Source organism: Sminthopsis crassicaudata, chromosome 2 (genome assembly GCF_048593235.1).
Source record: "Sminthopsis crassicaudata isolate SCR6 chromosome 2, ASM4859323v1, whole genome shotgun sequence".
NCBI classification, from domain to species: Eukaryota; Metazoa; Chordata; class Mammalia; order Dasyuromorphia; family Dasyuridae; genus Sminthopsis; species Sminthopsis crassicaudata.
The window spans coordinates 93369527-93383995 of NC_133618.1; positions in this window are offsets into that span (position 1 = coordinate 93369527).

The window sequence follows — 14469 nt, forward strand, 5'->3', positions numbered from 1 at the left end:
TTCTTTTCAACAATGAGATGATTCAGGCCACTTCCAATGATCTTGTAATGAAGAAATCCATCTGCACCCAGAGAGAGGACTGTGGGAACTGAGTGTGCATCACACAACATGGCATTTTCACTTTTCCTGTTGTTTGCTTGCATTTTATTTTCTTTTCCTTTTTTTTTTCCTTTTTGATCTGATTTTTCTTGTGCAGCAGGATTATTGTCTCCATATGTATGCATATATTGGATTTAACATATATTTTTACCATGTTTAACAAAAATTGGATTACTTGCCATCTAGAAAAGGGGATAGGGAAGAGAGGGAAAATTTGGAACACATGGTTTTTTAAGATCAATGTTTAAAAATTATCCATTTAGGATCCACTTAACACCATATACCAAGATAAGATCAAAATGGTCCATGATTTAGGCATAAAGAATGAGATCATAAATAGATTAGAGGAACAGAGAATAGTCTACCTCTCAGACCTGTGGAGGAGGAAGGAATTTATGACCAGAGGAGAACTAGAGATCATTATTGATCACAAAATAGAAGATTTTGATTACATCAAACTAAAAAGTTTCTGTACAAACAATACTAATGCAAACAAGATTAGAAGGGAAGTAACAAATTGGGAAAATATTTTTAAAAGTAAAGGTTCTGACAAAGGTCTCATTTCCAAAATATATAGAGAACTGACCCTGATTTATAGGAAACCAAACCATTCTCCAATTGATAAATGGTCAAGGGATATGAACAGACAATTCTCAGATGATGAAATTGAAACTATTTCCACTCATATGAAAGAGTGTTCCAAATCACTACTGATCAAATTAAGACAACTCTGAGATACCACTACACACCTGTCAGATTAGCTAAGATGACAGGAACAAATAATGATGAATGTTGGAGGGGATATGGGAAAACGGGGACACTGATACATTGTTGGTGGAGTTGTGAAAGAATCCAGCCATTCTGGAGAGCAATTTGGAACTATGCCCAAAAAGTTATCAAACTGTGCATACCCTTTGACCCAGCATTGCTGTTATTGGGATTATACCCCAAAGAAATACTAAAGGGAAAGGGACCTGTATGTGCCAAAATGTTTGTGGCAGCTCTTTTTGTTGTAGCTAGAAACTGGAAGTTGAATGGATGTCCATCAATTGGAGAATGTTTGGGTAAATTGTGGTATATGAAGGTTATGGAATATTATTGCTCTGTAAGAAATGACCAGCAGGAGGAATACAGAGAGGCTTGGAGAGACTTAAATCAACTGTTGCTGAGTGAAATGAGCGGAACCAGAAGATCACTATACACTTCAACAACAATACTGTATGAGGATGTATTCTGATGGAAGTGGAAATCTTCAACATAAAGAAGATCCAACTCACTTCCAGTTGATCAATGAGGGACAGAAATAACTACACCCAGAGAAGGAACACTGGGAAGTGAATGTGAATTGTTAGCACTACTGTCTATCTACCCAGGTTACTTATACCTTCGAAAGCTAATAATTAATGTGCAACAAGAAAATGGTATTTACACACATATATTGTATCTAGGTTATATTGTAACACATGTAAAATGTATGGGATTACCTGTCATCAGGGGGAGGGAGTGGAGGGAGGGAGGGGATAATTTGGAAAAATGAATAAAAAAAAAATTATCCATTTATCTGTTTTGAAAATAAAAAGGTGTAATAAAAAAATTTTCATGTTTGAGTATTGTCATGGACATACTGTTAAGTATTAGACATTTTTTCTTCCTGTCTTCAACCCCTTTGGCATATATTGATAAAATCAATGAGTCAAAAGTTATAGACAGTTTAACTACTTCTCTTACATAATTTCCATTTGAAGCCTAACTTCACTCAATAGCCTTTTATATCTATCCATTTTTCTCCTTCTCCAGCTTCAAGATTGGTCTGAATCATAGTCCTTCATAAATTATCTTAAGAAATTGCAAAATGATTAATTTTCAATTTGAGTGCCTAAAAATTCAAGATCCACAAAGTCAAAGTGTTCCCCAAGCTGGCAAGTGAGAAACTAGAGAATATGATCGGGGTCCAAGAATACCCAGATTGATAAGATTTCTATGAATTTTATAAGTACCCCCAATCCACTGGGAAAATCCAATCAGATTAATTCAAATATCAGACATATTAATATGCAAGCTCTATCAGTGTCAAAAAAGTGCCCTGGGCTAGTGTGTAAGGCATCTGGAAAAAAACATGTATACTGTTATTATTACTGTTTTGCTTAATTTAAAAAAAAAAGAATAATCCTTACAGAATTGCCAAGCAAAATTGGACTTCTCTTCATTCCAACTAATAGAAACAAGAAAATCAAAAGCAGTTATATGTAGTTCTTCCATACTTCAACATACATCTCTATGAAAATTCCTCTATTTAGGTTTGTTTTTTGTTTTTTAAGTGATTACTACTCTTCAATCCTTTTTTTTTTCCTAGTAAATTTATTTGTTTTAATACACATTGTTTATAATCATGTTGGGAGAGAAAAATCAGAGAAAAACCATGGGCGATAGGGATAAAAAAACACAGAAAAAAAGTAAATATAGCATGTATTGATTTACATACAGTCTCCTTAATTCTTTTTCTGAATGCAGATGACATTTTTTGTCCAAAATCCATTAAATTGCTTTGGATCAAGGAAGCACTGAGAAAAACCAAGTATTTTCATATTTGATTATTATACATTCTTGATGTTATTGTGTACAGTGTATTCCAGTTCTCTTTGTTTTGCTCAGCATCAGTTCCTATAAATCTTTTTAAGACTTTCTAAAGGTAGCTGGTTCATCATTTTTTAATAAAATAATAATATCCCATTATCTCCATATACCAAACTTGTTCAGCCATTCCCTTCCTTTTAGGTTTAACTGTAAGCACTATTTCCCCTTCAAAACCTTTTTGACTCCTTCCTACTTCCTTCCTCCAAGTAAAAACAATTTCTTTCTATAGGCAGCTGATGATGAAGTGGATAAAACAAATAATTATGATCCTGGATACAGGAAGACTTTGCCTCAGCTATTTATAGCTGTGGAATTTTGGGCAAGTCACTTAATTTCTGCCTTCCTCAGTCTTCTCAATTGTAAAATGGGGATAATAATAGCACCTACTTCACAAGGTAATTTTGAGAATCAAATGAAATATTTGTAAAGAACTTAGCACAATTCCTTTTCCATAGTAGGCACTATGTAAATGCATTTTTTCTTCTTTAGCTATTACTTTCTCTTTCCTGAAATTTCTCCTTGCTATATCAATTTTTATACTTATCTTATTTTCCCTTTTATATTAGCTAGTTTTATATATGTCTTTCCTCTCTTTAGATTATAAGTCCCTTGAGAGTAAGCTATGTTTGTATTCTCAGCATGTGACATACTGTGTTCCATATAATAGCCCTTTGATAATAAAGATTCTTCAAATTCAAAAAGTATTTATAGGTTTATTTATTATTTATAGGTCTCTCAGATAGACTATTCCTAAGAATAAAATGCATATTAGATTTTATTAAACTTAAAAGTTGAGTAGAAAGAACAAAGTCTCAAAATCTAGATGAAGATGACTTTCTGGGATAATAGGGATACTAATATCTATAAATATAGGAAAAAGCATAAGTAGCCAAAAGAATCAAGTCCATCATAGGAATGAGGAGGGAAAATGAAACAAAGATTAACAATGATTATAACTACTATTACCATGAAAAATAAGTGCTTGTTGAGTTAAAAAAAAAAAACAACTACTCAAAATGTATCAATATTATTTTGTGTACTGTGAAAATACAAATACAGAATGAAAAAGATCTTTTAAAAAATACAAAATAGTACACAGAATCAGTCTTGCCACAGAATCATTAGAATCTAGTGAATTTTTCTTGCAAGAACCAGACATTTGAGATGATAGGTTTAAAGAGGAAAAAACTCCTTTCAGTTTGTCCCCTAATTCTCATTGCACTTGAATGCTTAAAGTAACCATGGGGTTATTTCACCTCTATATCTCTATCCAAGGGAAATGCAAGGACACTGAAAGCCAAAATATTTCTACAGAAAATAATTTTGATGAAAATACTCAAGAGAAATCTGAAGGTGGCAAATGTTTAATCAAACAGCCATCTTCTTGTACTCCATCCCTCAGACACTGAAAGATAGATGTCAACATTTTCTAAGTCCTTTCTCTGAAACTCTCTTTTACATAAATGGTCCTATTATTTTCAATAGGGTCAGGAGATAACAAAAAAGCTATGCCCTTGCCCCAATTCCTAGAAAATAAATCCATTATAACTAATGAGAGTAAATCAGAAAATGCTGTCAATCATCTTTAAAGGGCAACATTTTTATTAGTGACTTGAATAAAGACATAGATGACATGCTTATCAAATTTGCAGATGACACAAATCTGGGAGGAAAATCTAAGTCACTGGGTGACAGAAATAGGATGTTAAAAGGTTTTGACAAACTTATAAGATTGGATTAGTTTAAATAAAATGAAGTTGATTGGGGTTAAATGCAATTTTTTTACACTGGGTTCAAAAGATGAGCACTATAAGTAAAAATGGTGGAGATATAACTAGATAGCTGTATTCCTGAAAAATATCCAGGGGTTTTAAGTAACAACAATCTAGATATGAGCTATCAGAAAGATGTGGAAGCTCAAAAGAAAAAGAAAAACTAATACAAAAGGCAGTATTAAGAAAGACACAGTAGCCAAGACATGGAGATGATATTCCTGCTATAATTTGCTCTGGAAAAACTACCTCCAAGGCATTATATCTGTTCTTGGGGCCCACATTTCAGAAAGATAAAATACTGATAACATGGAGAATTTTCAAAGGAAAGCAATTAAACTGCTGAAGAATCATGGGATTATATTATTTGATTGTAGTTTAAAGTAATTGACATTTGTAGCATATAGACAAGGAAGATTTAGGGCACGCAATATCTATCAAATGCTTTCATGTTAAAGAGAAATTAGTCATGTTCTTTTTGACCATAAACAGCAGAACTGAGAATAATTATAAAGGTTGCCAAGAGATAACTTCGCTCTTGTGGCTTTTCTTTTTTGATCTGATTTTTCTCTCCCAACATGATGAATAAGTGTGTATTTTAAAAGTTAATACACAGAAAAAAAAAAAAATTAAAAGCCACAAGGTACCCTGAAGGAGAAATGAAATGTAGCATGGGCCAGGCAAATTAAATCATGTTGACCATCATCTCCCCTCTGACCAAAATGGAGATACCCTAGGAGCTGAAACTTAAGTACCTGTGAAATACCAATAAATTCCTGGGAAGCAACCCCTGTGTAGATGCACCCTGAAAACTGTATATAGTCTTATCTATTGCAAATCTAGAAAAGAAAGGACTTCTCACCAAGTCCTTGGCATTTTCAAATGGTTCAACTTCAGAAATTGATCATTTTAACGGTGGAAATGACATATAAGATGTATCCACTTTGATATTTTTACCTTAAGGACCATGGGACCTATTCTTATAACTTATAGCTGAAGTGAACAACACTTTCATAGGTTGTACTTTACTATTTAGAATATGAACTTGAGAGAAGAGAGAATATCTTAGTTTTCTATTTGTATCTCTAGGACTTTGCACATAGTAAGTACTTAATCACTGCTTCATTCATTCATTTATTCAGCAACCCTCGCCTGCTTTCTTTGCCTCCCTCTGTTGTCTACAGACACACAAACCTAGTCATGACAACAAGTATCCTTAAAATTAACAATAACAAAATCTGAAAAGTGAGTCTGGCATGGAGGGATGTGCAAACAGAGCATGAATAATTCAGCAACAAATGGATTTGGAGCCTACAATGTGCCATATGACTCAAAAAAAAAAAAAAAAAAAAAAAAAGGATTTACATGTAAAACAAAAGTTTGGAAGTCAAGCATCTGGAGTTAACACCATGGAGTTAAATTCAGTGACTAATGTCTTACTGCTTTACTAGATTTTTCAAAAAGCTGACCAATTTAATACAATATAAATATTTCTTAAACCCCCCCAACTTGACAAATCCTTTGGAAGAGAATCATCTTTGATTCTTTTAACAATAACAACTTACAATTACATAGAATTTTCACATTTTCAAACCACTTACCTCACAAAAAGAGGAATAAGTTTATTATTGTTGTCTTACTAATGATAATTATCATTTTTATATTATGTCAATCAATAAATAAACATTTATTAAGTGCTTACTAGATAACAATCACTATGCTAAACAGTGGGGATACAAAGAGAAACTAATGCCAATTCCAGACCTCCCTAATGCCAAGAGCTCACAATCTAAAGCAGGAGTCAACAAACAAATATAAACAAACAAGCTATATATAGGATTAGTAGGAAATAATTAATGGAGGGAGAGGGAAAGTATTAGAATTAAGAGCGATTGAAGGTTTCTTGTAGAAGGTGAGATTTGACATAAGACTTGAAGGGAAATCAATAGGTGAAGATGAGGAAGGAGACTATTCTGGGCATGGAAGACAGCCAGAGAAAATTCCCAGTCAAGAGATGGAGTGTCTTATTTGCAGAATGCCCAATTGTCAGTATAAACAGATCCAAATGTACATCACTGGAGTCAGAGCTTTGGACGTTTAACACTTCTCAGCTGTTTGAACCTGAGCAATTCACTTAAGCCCAATTGCTTCAGGGGGAAAAAAGATTATGGAAGCAATAGGGAGCCATTAAAGTTTATTGAGTAGGAGGATAACTTGGGCAGACCTGTGCTTTGGGGAAATGACTTTAGTGTTTGAATGAAGTGGGGAGATACTTGAGGTAGCTAGCAGCAGACAATTTTAATAACCTGGGGAGGAGATGTTGAGGACCTTCACCAGAGTGGTTGCAATGTCAGAAGAGTGAAAAAGAGAGTAAATGACAGGTATAAAAGTGAAATCAACAGGTTTTAGGTAGGAGATAGCAAGAAATTCAGGATAATTCCTACGTTATGAATCCGAGGGACTGGGATGGGGGTGGGTCCTCTACGAGAATAGGGAAGGTAGGGGTGGGAGAGTTTAGGGGGAGAGATAAGGAGCTCTTTACTTTAAGATGCCTATTCTACATTCAGTGTAAATTGGGAGGAAGATTGAAGCAGGATTATGTTGATATGAAAATCAGTAGGATAGAGATGATAATTCAATCAATGGGAGCTGATTGAGATCACCAAAAGAAATAACAAAGATAGAGAAGGCCCAGGACAGAACCCTACTAGCTGCTACAGTTAAAGGATATAATTTTGATAAGTTTCCAGCAAAGAAAACCAGAAAGGAATAGTCAGATAGGTAGGGGAAAGTGAGATCCCCCAAACACCAAATGAATAGCATTTCTTTACTGTTCAGCCTATTATGTAGATGTCTCATAGGCATCTAGCCCCTTAAAAAATTTAAATCTTATTTAAAACCATCTTATTAAAAATGGAAAACTATTAAATCTCCTTGAGGACAGAGTCTGTTTTATGTGCTTGTATTTTTATGCCTAATGTTTAGCACAGAATTCAGCAGGTATTAAGTGCCTCCTAAATGCTTTTTCATTCATTCATTTCTGTGAAGGGCACCTAACACATTTATCCCAGATTTCTTATACATCACAGGGAAATTTAGTCCTAAATTTCAACCTTTTGAGCACAGGTGGGGTTAAATTGGGCTTGAGGTCTTTTTCATTGTTGCTCCTGAGATCTCAGGGGTGTATTTTGTAAGCCACATGTATATTCTTGGATGAAATCTGCTCCTTTCTCTGCTCTCTCACAAGGCTTACCCAGCTGCTAGGTTTAGTCTTGTCAAGGCTCATCTTTCTCTCAGCTTGGGAGCTCAGAGGTTATGAAACATTTTAGAAAATCTTTGTTTATTAGCAGATGATTTCTATTAATTTGTAGGAGAAATTAGATATGATGATGACTAATGGCCAAATCTTCTAAGTTCTATCTCCAGAAACTTGACAGAAAATCTTCTTCCTTTGTCTGACCTCTTCAATTTTTCATCCTGTAATGCTGTTTCTGGCATGATATCACAGTCAGTAAATTTTTCACTTTTGGACTTGGCAAGGCGCCAGTTGCTTTTAGAGCCACTCACGCAGGCAAGAGAAGAATGCTACATTTGGGATGGAAGTATCCTGGAGGGCATTGTTGCAATTAGATAGATGAATGGCCATGGGTTTTAATTAGAACACTAGGTACACATTCCATATCATTACTCAAGGCAAGAGAGCACCTGCAGCGAGCTGGTATAATATACAGAGTCAATATCTGATAGACCTGTGAGTACAATTTCTAGGTGGGAGCCATTTTAATTCTATTTATTTATACCTTTACTACTTTTTAATAAACAAAATCACTCTTGATTATGCCTACAAGGCAGGGCTATAATCAAGTTCATAAAAAATCAGTCATAGAAGGCTAAGAAATGGAAAGAAACAGATTTTAAATGTCTTTTTTTTTTTCAAGTCCAGCACTAATCGCCACCATTAACAGCCTGCTATTAATGTAAAATCTCTCTTCTGAGGAGTCAAACAGCTTCTTATATGTGATCCTGACACTATGTTCTGTTGGCTTTGTAAACTCGTGATTTAAAAATGATACTTCATGAGAAGGATGAGAAGGACAATGACAATATTTAAATAACATTTTAAGGTTTATTTAGTGCTTGAAATGAATTATCTCATCTGTAATCTTCACTAAAATTCTGTGAGGGAGGCTCGATTATTATTTCAATTTTATATAAGAGAAAATTGAGGCTAAGAAAGGATAAATGATTTAGTAAGAGTCACTCAACTACCAAGTGACATAGACAGGATCTTAACATGTCATTAATACTGGCTATCTGTATTCCATATGTGCATATGGTGACCATGGAAAACGGTCAAGGAGTGACTTAAAAACCAAGAAGATCTTCGTCCAAGGACTATTTCTGATATGTGTGTTTGTGTGTATGTGTATGTGTGGTGTGATGCTAGGCAAGTCATTTAAATCTCTCAGGGTCATGGGCCACTCTAGAAGAAACACTATAAGCTAAAGATCAGGTGCCCATCTGCCTTAATAAAGTTGTTTTCCTCACCTCAAAAGGTCCGTTTGCCAATAAAATCACAGTTCCATTTCTATACTACTGAGAAGTAGGAGAGAAAAAGGGGGAAGGAAAAAGAAGGGAAGAAAAAAGGGAGAGAGAGGAAGAAGAAGTAAAGGAATATAGGAGAGAAAGGGGGGAGGAAAAATGAGAGGGAGGGAGAGAAATAGAGATGACTAGTCAGGGAAAGACTTAGAGTTTCTTAAAAATTAAATAATTTGACCAAGGTCACATGGAATGTATCAGAGTTAAGTTTTGAATTTCATTCTTCCTAATTCAACATTAGATGTTAAAGGCAGAAAACATAATATCCCAAACATCAAGCTAAATCTAATAAAATGAAAACCCATGAAGAGAAATATGAAGTTATATTTGTAGTAAAAATGAACTTCTTGTCCCCACAGAGCCACTACTGGGTCTGTACCCCAAGGAAATCATAAAGAAGGGAAAAGGACCCACATGGGCAAAAATGTTTGTGGCGATTTTTTATAGGAAAATGAGTAGGTGTCCATCAATTGGAAATGGCTGAACAAGTTGTGGTATATGAAGATAATGGTATATTATTGTTCTATAAAAATGATGAACAAGCTGACTTTAGAAAGGCCTGGAAAGATTTACATGAACGGATGCTGAGCGAAACAAGCAGAACTAGAAATACATTGTACACAATAAAAGCAAGATTGTGCAATGATCAGCTATGAAAGGCCCGTTTCTTCTTAATTGTTCAGTAATCTAAAGCAATTCCATAAGTCTTTGGACAGAAAATGCCATCTGCACCTGGAAAAAGAACCAAGGAAACTGAATGTAAATCAACACATGCTATATTCACTTCTTTTTTCTGTTTGTTTTTTTTTTTTTAATCTCTCCTAGTGTTTTTCCATTTTGTTCTGATTTTCCTCTCCCAACATGATTCATAAAGCAATATATGTTTAAAATTAATTAATTAATTAATTTTTAAAAATTTATTTTACAAATACAAGATGGAAGAAGGCGATCTAAAGAGCAATTTATCTGAAAAGACCTGGAAAGTTTAGGAACAAAGTGGCCATATGTCCATAATATAATGCAGCAGTCAAAAACGTGCTTTTGGGCTTCTTTGTGGGGATTAGCTTCAAGGAATAAGTAGATAGCATTCCTGTTGGACTCTGTCCTGATCAGATCACATCTGGACACATAGTGTTTTGATGTGGAAGCTATATTTTAGAATAATGATAATGACAAGTTAGATCAAGCTCAAAGGAAGGCATTCAAAATAGTGATTGTATTAGACATTCTATAACTGAATATATAGATTCCAACTATAATATGTAGCTATATTATAGACACTTGAAGTAACTAGGGTATTTAACTTAGAGAAAAGAAGACTCAGGGGACATGTATTTGCATATATGTGTTGCTGGGTTCCAGGAGAGAGAATAAAAAGAAATCAGTAAAAGTCACAGAGGCAGAATTTTTCCTTCATATAAGAAAAATCTTATAAAGGATTGGAAATATCCTCAGAAGATAGTTTTGGGAGATTATGTTTCAACTCCCTTGAAGGCTGAAAGCAGAGATCAGATGGTAAATTTCAGGTACACATTGGACTAAATGACCTGTGAGTTCACTTCTGTGATTTCTAACAACTCTGCAACAATCCTGGGCAGCACAAATTGTCTCTGGCCTGTATCCTGGTTAAAATATCACCTGCCAATACCACTGCTCCTGCTCCTTCTGCTTCTCCTCCTTCTGAGCACACTGGCTGCTTCATGCATCTTCTAGTACTATTTTTTGGGAGCTAGGAGAATATAAGCTGCAGCCACATCAGCCTGCAAGAGCTGCTCCACCACTGCTCATACAACTTAAGCATCATGGGCTCCAATATGACAATCCTGCTTACTCTATCTTTGTTAGGGAGGAGCTGCCAACAGCTGAAGGCAAGCACAGTGGCAATGAGCCTGGGCAGTATGCCTGACCAACCTCACATCCTTATTGCTCAATCTAAACAACAACTAAGTGTGAGAAATATCAAGAAAGTGTCAAGTGCTGAAGCATTTTTTTCTTGAAATGCATCAGAACTAAATTCAGCAAGTTTCAAAGTAGATCAGTGCAAAGGTACCACTGTAATTTGTTATCCGGATGATGATTGGCAGTGGTGGTTGTGATTCATACCAAAAGAAGTCCAAAATAATAGCACCATGTCAGGGTCAATGTATAGTACATCTGAATGACTGATCAGATCAATATGAGCTTGGATATGAGATGAGTCACAAATAATCTGAACACTGTAAAGAAGGTTGTTTCTAGAATTAGGTAGCTCCCATTTGTTCAGAGCCACTGCAATTCTGCTTTATTTATAGAGCACCACTTCTTTTTGTTGTTGTTGCTGTTTTAATTTTAATTGTATTTATTTTTTAGTTTCCAACATTCATTTTTGTAAGATTTTGTTCCAATTTTTCTCCCTCTTTCAATTACCCCACTCAAAACAGCAAGCAATCTGATATAGGTTAAATATATACAATCCTTTTAAACATATTTCCATAAAAAAAAACCTTTAGAAAGATAAAGCAAACAAACAATAACAAAGGTAAAAATATTATGCTCTGATCTACATTAAGTCTTCATAGTTCTCTCTCTGAATGTGAATGACATTTTTCTTCCCAAGTCTATTGGAATTGTCTCCAGTCACTAGAGCACTGAGAAGAGCCAAGTCCATCACAGTTGATCATCACATAATATTGCTGTTAAAGTGTACAATTTTTTCTTGGTTCTGCTCACTTCACTCAGTATCAATTCATGTAAGTTTTTCTAGGCTTTTCTGAAATCACCCTGTTAATCATTTCTTATAGAACAATAATGTTCCATTACATTCATATACCATAACTTATTCAAACATTCCCCAATTGATGCGAATCCACTCAATTTCCACTTTCTTTCCACCACATAAAGAGCTGCTACAAATGTTTTTGCACATGTGAGTCTTTTTATGATCCTTCTTTTATGATCTCCTTGGGATACAGACTCAATAATGACACTGTTGGATCAAAGAATATACACAATTTTATAACCCCTTGGACATAGTTTCAAATTGCTCTCCAGAATAATTGGATCACTTCACAATTCCGTTAGACACATAGAATACATTAGGCACAGCTTCTTCTTTGAGGTTGGCCACAATACTGGGTGGTCCTATGCGATTTTCTACTATGTTGGACATTACCATGCAGTGAGCTCCTTTAAAAAGGCTCCTCAGACAACAGGGGATTGCTGAATTCTATTGCTGCTTCAGTCCAGAGAGAAGACAATGTTATTTTCTGGGCTGCCTGCAAGATTATTGACCTGTAACTCCCAACATATCTACACTGCTGCTCCATCACTTGCCCATTATATTGGACTTTAAGGTAGACAAAAATGATAAAATAGTATGGGTTAAATATATGCATGCACAAACTAGATTTCAATAAGGCAGAGTAACAAAAATTGTCAACCTCATTCTCTTCCAGAGTCATGAAAATCCTGTGACAAGACATAAATTAAAATGGTTCAGGATGCAGAGGATATATTCTGGGTGTCAACATCTAAGCAAACTCTAAGTGATCCACAGCACCTTCTTCATCTATCTTCATGGCCCATTGGAACAAATTGTTCACACCCATCTATTCAGCTGGGAAAGATTCCACATGGAAACATCCCTCCTAGTGGGTGGAGGCCACCAATGGTTTTGTTGATTACTCCCAATTCAGGGAGACTACCAGTGGGTTTGTTGATTACCCTCAATGTGGGGAGACCACCAGGGGATTTGATGATTACCCTCAATCTGGGGAGACCACCAGTGGCTTTGTTGATTACCCTTAATCTGGGGAGACCACCAGTGGATTTGATGATTACCCTCAATCTGGGGAGATTACCAGTGGGTTTGTTGATTACCCTCAATAGAGGAAAGCCACCAGTGGATTTGTTGATTACCCTCAATCTGGGGAGACCACCAGTGGGTTTGTTGATTACCCTCAATCTGGGGAGACCACCAGTGGGTTTGTTGATTACCCTCAATCTGGGGAGACCACCAGTGGGTTTGTTGATTACCCTCAATCTGGGGAGACCACCAGTGGGTTTGTTGATTACCCTCAATCTGGGGAGACCACCAGGGGATTTGATGATTACCCTCAATCTGGGGAGACCACCAGTGGGTTTGTTGATTACCCTCAATCTGGGGAGACCACCAGTGCGTTTGTTGATTACCCTCAATCTGATATGTCACCTACAAAAACAGTTTTACTGGAGTCTGGCTGTCATGTATGTTGTAGCTTCTTGGAGCCACAACTGAGAGTTGGGTCACAAATTGACACCAAATGTGGATGAGCAACTCTGAAAAAAAAGAGCTTAGTAGTCCTCATATCCAAGGTGCTAGTCTTTCCTTAATACTCTGATATCCCAAGAAAATAGTCACTTAATTGTATATGTTTTATTCCTTCAGTAAAAATTTAAGGTCCTAAAGCACAAATCTGACCACATCATTCTCCTCTTCATTCACTTCCTCTCATTCCCTATAACTTTTAGAGCCAAATACATTTAGCCTTTATTTGACATATAAAGCCTTTCACAAGATGACTCCAATTTACCTTCCCAAGATATTACACATTACTAACTTTCATACATTCTATGGTCTGGTCAAACTGATATCGTTATTGTTCAAATATGGCATACTCTTCTCTCTTTTCTTTGCAACTTACTCTTCTTAAAATCTCCAAATTCCTTCAATTTTTACCTTCTATATAAGGTCTTTCCTACTCCCCTAGCTTAGTACCTTTTCACAATTTAACTTGTATGCATTATGTATATATTTTTCACATATGCATGTGTGCCTGATATATATATATATATATATATATGTATATATATATATATATATATATATATATTTTTATAGACCAATACTGTTTCCCTAGGTAAAATGTAATGATTTTGAAAATAAGGAACATCTGACAAATGTCTATTTGTCTCTCTGGATGTTTCTCAATGTTTTTCTCACTGTGTGTTTCATAGTGCAAGGCACATTGTAGGTGCTTTAAAAATATTTCTTGATTTGAGGTAGACTACTTTTCTTTTATCTAAATATCCTCAATGCCTATTATAATTGCTTGAACATAGGAAGCATTTATTAGATCTTTGTTGAATTAAATTGAATTATTTTCATTCACTAATTCCCTTTAGAAATCTAATGTTTTGGCTATATTTTTTCTCCCAGGTCTCAAAACAAAATGCGTTTTCTAGCAGTTTGCTGATTATAATAACATTCCACTACAACAAAACAATTTGGAGATCTCATGACATGTGTTTATAATTAAATTTTACTTTTGTAGGCTCAGCACCAGTTATATCCTTTCTAATATCCATTATTTAAAAGGAAACCTGCTTTGAGAGGACTTAAAGGAGA